The sequence below is a fragment of the Dermacentor silvarum genome, chromosome 3 (assembly GCF_013339745.2).
Source record: "Dermacentor silvarum isolate Dsil-2018 chromosome 3, BIME_Dsil_1.4, whole genome shotgun sequence".
NCBI classification, from domain to species: domain Eukaryota; kingdom Metazoa; phylum Arthropoda; class Arachnida; order Ixodida; family Ixodidae; genus Dermacentor; species Dermacentor silvarum.
Window position 1 is genome coordinate 67,007,836 of NC_051156.1, and position 8,454 is coordinate 67,016,289.

Genomic DNA, 8,454 nt, shown 5'->3' on the forward strand with positions numbered 1-8,454 from the left:
AGCTTCTGGCCGTTTACTGCTGCCTGCTCAACCTCCATGCCAAGTACAGGTCGAAGCTGCAGAGCATATATATGGTAATGCTTGTGCGCTATGTACATGTAAAGACCTATGGTCTCGCAACCGTGCTGCAGCCGCTGTTGACAGACCTTAACCACCTGTACGACAAAGGCCTCACTTTTGACTTGAATGGTGTCATGACAAATGCCCAAGTGCTATTGTATGGCTTTTGTGGTGACAACCTGTCAATGCACCGTCTAGGAGGATTTTCATGCTGCTTCAGTACTGGCCGTGTATGCAGGTTCTGCATGGTGTCCACGAATCGGTTATCACTTCAGACAAGCGAAAGCATGTGTAAACTACGCACCAGAGAAAGGCATAAACTTCATCTTCAGGCAATTGCTGTGAATAATGCCACAAACAAACGCCTGTACGGTGAGAACGAGGCATTTGCTCTCCTCCAGCTGCCTTATGTTGATGTCACCCGCCAGCTGCCACCTGACCTCATGCATGATGTTTTAGAGGGAAGAGCAGAGTGTGTTCTGCGCCGCGTTTTGAACTCTATGTTATCTGCTGCCTTACTGTCCAGGAGAGACCTAGACGCAGTATGCAACTCTGAGTATGGTCCAAACGATGCAAAAAACAAAGCAGTTGAAATCAGTGCGACATTTCTGACCAGTAACGCTTGTTTGATAGGAACAGCGTCAAGCAAGTGGTGCCTATTAAGGTTCCTTCCATTAATTCTGGGGGATAGGATCCCAGGAGGAAATAAGGACTGGGAGCTGCTTTTGCAGTATAGAGAAATTGTGGACATTGTATTTGCACCAGAGATTCCTGCCGAGCGGCTAGCATACCTTGATGTGCTTGTGCAGTCATTTTTAACAGACTTGGCTGAGCGATACGGCCCCAGCACTGTTACACCTATGTTGCACTACATGGTGCACTATGGACGGTTTGCGCGCGAGGTAGGCCCGTTGAAGAACTTCTGGGCAATGCGCTTCGAAGCGAAGCACCAGTACTTCAAAAAGATGGCAGCCTGCGTAAAAAACTTCAAGAACTTGACCTTCACGCTTGCGAAAAGGCATCAGCTAAAACTAAAAAAAAATTAAATTATGGGGTTTTACGTGCCAAAACCAGTTCTGATTATGAGGCACGCCGTAGTGGGGGACTCCGGAAATTTGGACCACCTGGGGTTCTTTAACGTGCACCTAAATCTAAGTACACGGGTGTTTTCACATTTCGCCCCCATCGAAATGCGGCCGCCGTGGCCGGGATTCGATCCCGCGACCTCGTGCTCAGCAGCCCAACACCATGTCAGCTAAAACTGAGCTATGAGCTACACAGTTGTCAACTCTATGAAGGGCTGAGAACAGCACAAACCAGGCCTGCTGACTGGGGCATGCTCCCAGAATGTGCCAAACAAAGGTTGCCAAAAACAGTTCATGAGGTACAACATGCGACACTTGATCGACGCAAATACAGATGTGGAAGTGTTTTGGTGTCACATGATGGGGTGTTTCCAGAATTTTATGAAAGTCAATTTCTTGTTGTTGCTAGTGGTGAGCTGTACATCCTCACAAGTACCCTGCTTATTGACCACTTTGATCGACACAGGTTTTGTTACTGTGTCAAGAGGTCTCAGGAAAAACAGCTACACAGAGCAACAGCAGAAAAGTTTGAGTATTGCCTACTGGACTTGTACAAGAATGAGTTTATTGTCCCAAAATGGGAGGTTTGGTGAGCAATATGAATGAGCAAATGCAAAGTGGCCGCTCTGCCTGTAGTGCACGATACACTGCAGAGAATAAACAGTTCTTAGAGCTATCTTATTATTGTCATAATGTATTTTAGAGCGAAAGCCCTGCTACATCATGTCTCGCAAGGTCATTCATCGTATCGCAATGATCTTAAGCCGCCGGAGCGCAAGTGTGGCAGGTGTGACGTCACGCCACGTGATCTGCTGCGGAGAGGCGTCACAGCGGCACTCGCTCGGAGCCGGGGGGCCACTGCAGTACCATGTGGTTAGGCAAGGGTTTAACGGCTGCTTTGCCTGTGCTTGGTCGCTCAGTCTCGCCATGGATGGCGCGCTGGCTGGGCCGTCTGTGCTTGCGCTTCAGCACAAGCGACATGCTGAATATAATCATCCACTAGATATAGCTAGACGGCAGGCTGCGAAATCTCAAGCAAAGGCAAAGTTGGCTGCTGAAACACCGGAGAAAAGGCTCTACTAGCACGTTAGTAGAGACGCTTACCAAGTGTGGAAGCGGGCATTTTTGCAATGCTGTGTGCATATAGTCTGCAAAACCAAGCCAAACAGACCTTTCGCATGTGATTACTCGGTTTACAACAGTTAAACCTCAGCCAATTTTCTGTGATCACCTTTGACTGAGATGCTCTTTTTTTCGATCGTTGGAACATTGCTGTTCTTCATATTCAACCCATGCACAAAGGTGTTTGTATACCTGTTGTATACTGTGGAAGGTAATGTGAACCTCCTATCTTGATTGACAGCTTTCTGGTGTATGCATCTGTATAACACGTATTCTGCCCATCAATACTGCAGTATTTGTATGTAGCCAGTGATTCTTTCCTGTGATAAAACGTCGTGAAAACAATCGCTGCCTGCTGTGGCTCTAGTTATTGGAGGCAACTTTGTAGTGAAATCGCATTACTTTTCTAGGTTGCTATGGTGTGCCAAAGCATACTAAGGAGTGTAGAAATTAATGAGTTGTGGAGACACCTCATGGTGGATGGATGGATGAGGTTGAACCCTTTAAATCGGGCGGTGGCACACGCCACCTAGCCGTGACTAGTAACATATTTTGTACTTCGTGCAGGGTGAATTTTCACCCTTGCCTTGATTTTAGCCACCAATCAGATAACGTCCGTTTCATTATTTCTACCCGCTTAAAGTCTATTTTGCCTCCACTGTCCCTGAACCCCAATGCTTTGAAAAAATCAGCCCCATTGCATTGCAATATAGGGTTAAGTCCTTTACAGAAAGGTATCAGGTGTTAGCCGTTTTCTCTTCTCCACACGCACCACACAATGTGTCTAGTACCTTGGTACTTGACTCGGTACATCTTAGTCTGCAATAGAGCACTGCACGGGCCGATTTTTGGGCGGCCCGTGCAGTGAATTTACATTGGGCGGCCCGCCCGAGCCCGATCAAAACCTTTATGGCGAGACCCGGGCCCGGCCCGGGCCCGGAAATAATCTACGTTACCCGCCCGGCCCGGCCCGCCACCCCTTTACCTTAAGCCCGAGCCCGGCCCGAGCCCGACTCGAACCCGGCCCGAACCCGGTCCGAGACCAAAAAATACATGTTTTCAGAGTTGAGAAGCACGAGAATAACTCGCAGAAAGCCCGAGCCCGGCCCGGGCCCGCGTCAAAAAACCCGAGCCCGGCCCGGGCCCGGGTCAAAAAGCACACGCAAGTGCCCGAGTCCGGCCCGAGCCCGTAAAAAAACTCCTCTACCCGGCCCGGCCCGGCCCACGGGCTGGGCAGAGCCCGGGCTTTCGGGTAAGCCCGAGCCCGTGCAGTGCTCTAGTCTGCAATACTCCCGTCCTGGCTTCAAACAACAAAGAGCTTCCCCTACTCAGCCCCATTGTTTATCCACACTCCAAGATATTTGTACTTATCCACTACATCCCATGTAACCTCCTGTATCCCATACTCGCTGCCCTGATTATCATTAAAAATCATGACTGCAGATTTTTCTTCACTAAACTTCAAACCTAAGCTATCTAATCTCCCTCTGCAGATGTCCACAGATGTCCATTAATCCCTCCAAGTCTTCCTTGTTGTCAGCCATAAGTACAATGTCATCCGCATACATCAGTCCAGGTAATGACTGTTTAATCTATTCTCCTTGCTTGAAAAAGGAAAGGTTGAAGCCAAGTCAGCTCCTCTCTAATTTGGTCTCTAATCCTTGTAAATACAGCATGAACAACAAAGGTGACAGAGGGCAGTGCTGCCTACGCCCCTGCTGTATCTCTGTAGGCTCAGGTACCTTTTCTTCCATTTTATAAGTACCTTGTTACTTTTATAGATATCTTTTAAAGGATTACTTACTCTATCTTCCACATCTAGAGTGCCCAGTATGCCCCAGAAATCCTTTGGTATTTCACTGTCATAAGCTCCCTTGATATCCAGAAATGCAAGCCGTAGGGGCCTGTGTTCCTTTTCTTTTATTTCAATGCACTGTGTCAATGAGAACAGATTATCTCCTAACCTCCTTTGTTTCCAGAATCCATATTGTAGTTCCCCCAGCACCGCCTCGCCCTTCACCCATGCCTGCAGTCTGTCCTTTATAATCTGCATCACCACCCTATAAACCGCTGACGTCACTGTTATGGAACGGCAGTTGTTTATGTCGGCTTTGTCCCCCTTTCCCTCATATATCATGCTCATCTTGCTTATTCTCCACCCGTCGGGGGATTTACCGTCCATTATCATTTTGCCCACTGCCTCTCTTAATGCTTCCTTAGATTTTGGGCCCAATGTCTTTATCAACATAATTGGGATGCCATCAGGACCTGTCGACGTGCTTCTAGGAACCCTCTTCTCTGCCCTTTCCCACTCGCTTTGCTTAAGTGGAGCCACTGCACTAACCGGTTTATCCTCACCTGATTGAGCACACGCTACGTTCCGTTCTTTAAATGTTTCCGTCATCATTCTTCTTATATGTTCCATTGCCTCATCTCCTTCTAGCCGAACACCTTGAGCTGTAACTATAAACCTCTGCTCTAGGCTAGTCTTAATACTCAAGGAGTTGAGATGTTTCCAAAATTTGTTCGCTGCTTTCCTATCTTTTTTGTTTACTTCTGACAACCACTGGGTCCCCTTTCTTCTAATCTTCTCATTGATCAAATGGGATGCTTCCCTTCTACAGTTTAAGAAGTTATCCCGTTTTCTGTCTATTTCAGCTTCTGGTTCATCCCTCTGTTTTGAATATCTGTGTTCCCTGGATGCTTCCTGGCGCTTCTCTATGGCCTTCTTAACCTCCTTGTCCCACCAGCTCTTGGGTTTACGTCTTCTTTTCTCCCTGGACCTGACTCGTACCTTAGCTAGCTCTTGCTCAAATAGCCCTGTTAAATTTGCATATGTCCATTCTGTTTTATTATCCTATGAAATTACTTCCTCAATTTGTTGCGTTTCTATTTCGAGGTGCCTTTCAGATTAAAATATCCCACCTGGTTGTTCATCTTGCCTCCTACCTACTTTCATTTCTCTTCTAAAACTAAGCTCGATACATTTGTGATCACTACCTAGACTACTGGAGCCATATTCATCTATGTTCATTACCTTTAGCCTATCGTGCATCCTATGTGACATTAGTGCATAATCTATCGTCGACTACAGGCCCCTACCTCCCATGTTATGCGCCCTTCACATTTCTCAGTACTGTTGCGTACAACTAAGTCATGCCTTTCACACATATCCAGCATCATGTTGCCTGTTGAGTCTGTGTACCCGTCCTTGTCTTCTATGTGTGCGTTCATATCTCCTAGTATAATTATCTCGCACCCTCCTCCTAGCTCATTAATGTCACTTGCTATGCATTCTAGCATTTTTTTTGTTTTCCTCTTTGGCATTTGCTCCTGCCCACAGGTATACAAAGCCAAGGACTGTCTGCTGTCCTGCCACATTCCCTTTTAGCCATAGATGTTAGTTGCATTCCTGTTTGACCTTCAGTCTAGAAAACCCTCAGTCTAGAATAAAATGTGCCACATTGTGCATAGTAGTAGTATGAGGCTGCTATGGGCCTAGCGGCCATATCTCTGCTTTTGTTCTTGCACATATGGCCATGCTTTTCTGTATTGAAAGGTACAAAACACACTTAAAAATATATGGTGCAGGAAAACAAGCATGAAATGACCAAATCTTCCCTCTGAGAACTTATCTCAGATGAATAAGCATGTGGTCATTTGAGCACCAGCTGATTGGAGGTCCTGCAATTGCACAAGAATAAATCTGTTTACATCCATTGCCTACTTTGCCACGGTGACTATAATAAATCAGTAATTGAAAATAAAATCTTTATTTAAAATTAAAGGGTGCTAGCAGTTCTTGCCTATTTAGCAACTTCACTTGATATGCTAGTTGCATCAGTTAATGACGCCCTGCTTGATCTAATATGACTTTTAGTAGGGTTAAAACCCCTAATTGACAATATATCTGGTCGTACAGATGCACCACTGAAAGTGGAGGTTGTTCGAAATTTTTGAAATCTCAACAACTATTACTTTGCATAGCCTCGGTGTAATACTGAATGAAAAAGGTAGATAATGTGCCTGACACAATGAAAATTTAGAGCACTCCCAAAAGTGATGCAATTGTCTGTGTAACACAGTGAGCAATATTTGACTATGGCTACAAAGCAAGTGGAGACTGTATTGGAACTTCTGGCGGTGCGTCGGCACATGTAGGCAGCAGAACCATGTTATGTTAAAGCGTTTGATTGCTAATTCAGGGTGCCCATTATTTTATGTTGTAAACCATAGAAGTATGCGTCCCTTCAGTATTCAGAGAATGAACGAAGATATCGTTCATCCACTGAATTTTACTTGAACCGACCAACTATGCTGTCAATGCTTCAAAAATATTACATAGCTGTGGAGCCCTAATTGCATGCTCACGTGAGGTTATGTCGGAAAAATTAGGCTGACCATGCGCAGAATCATACCCATAAACGACACGGCACGTCGCTACAAACCCGGGCACGATCGTGGTACCTATTTATGCACACAGGGATGAAAAGCCCCCCAGTTTCACATTTTTTCTTTACTTCCTTGATACGTGTGTTTCTTGGCGGAAGAATCGCCTCTACCTTGAAAAGACAACTCCGCCTTAACTGATTCGTTTATCTGCACTTGACAGCACTGTTCTGAAGGTATACGAGGTGGAGCAGATAGGCAAACACCGGAGGCGATTGCGCTATCCGGCCCTGGCCAAAATCCGCCAGTGATCGATAACACTGCGGCGTGAGCTCGCAGTCACGCGCGATGTCGCGGTATATATAGGTTAGCGAGATCCCAGCAGTAATCTTAGTTGCGGCTTTCGCTGAGATACTATAAACAGTCGTTCAACACAGAGCCGTAACTTCACCGTCATTCAACCGTGCTTCTCGCTATCGGCTGCTTGTCGCGACGTTGTACGGGGTCCCGCGTAGCTTCGCATTTTATTGTGATTGATGTTCGCAGTCTATTTTTGTCACAGGTTGTTCGTATAAATGCGCTGACTCGCTACGACTGCAGCTTCAGCCACTGACGTTTTGGTGCAACCATGCCTTTCATTTGTGTGCATGCGTATTTGTTTGCAAAACGTATAGTCCCTCTACGCCAGCCCACAGGAAAATCTGGCTCGTGAATAGACATATGGGCGCGTGCAAATGCAGGACGCAGCATGCGGCTTACTGCAGGGGAGCAACGGTTGCGTGACGAGAGCAAGCGTTGCCGTTCGTCCTTCCGTTGCTCCCTTTCAAACCGGAGACTAAACACTTAGTCCTTCGATTTTGGACATGCCAGCCATCTTGTTCCAGTTGGTCGTTCTGGGGACTAAATGTTAGTCGCGAGGACTAAAAGCTGCAGTTACTCTCATTTTCTCCATTTCTGGCTTAGAGTGTATCGTAGAATACAAAGTGATAAACTGCATGTTAATAAATATGTTAGGTGCCTAGAACGAATGAGGCTTCGCTAAGCATAGTAATGTTGACAGAGAGGCTGGCAGGTTTGATCAAAACACCGAAACGAAAATTCCATACAACTTATGTTCTTTATGCTGAAAGGCTGCCGCGTGGCACCACATGGATATCTTTCAAAGCAGGAGCAACTTTAATTCACTGTGGTCGGTACAAATAGGTGAAACCACTGTGTTTTGCGTTACAGAACCTGGAGACCCATTTTTATTGCTGAAATTTGGTGGACGTTCTTTCCCCTCGAGTTGAGCAGTAACAGCACTTGAGCATAGCTTCTCCACCATTCCTGTATTATAATAACATTTTCAGGCTACTTAAGCATATTCTCCATTCCACTAGAGTGGTAGCGTGCATGACAAACAACATTTCATTACAGTGACACTCAAGTAGCACTGCGAATGTGCAAATGCGCCTAATTTTGACTGGTAGAGCCGCCAACAACTTCTGGCATTTGAAGCAGCTTTTAAAATTGAGGAACATTTGTGTATGGAGGCGTTAGGCATTTAAGATCATATGAACCGTCATTCCAAATGGTAGGCTATTGTAGTACGCAGTTGCAGACACAGGCTACTTAGTAATTTGTTATGCTAATGGCAAGATGCTAATTTAAAATACAAAATGTGACTGCAAAAATGCAACGACAATGAATGTATGGTACTTGCCTACAACTGCGTTGACCCTGGTGTGGTTAAGAGCCTCTTTTTCCCCTATGGTGTTCTTGTTTCTCCAAGAGTCAGTGGCGTATGAGCTCCTCCCCC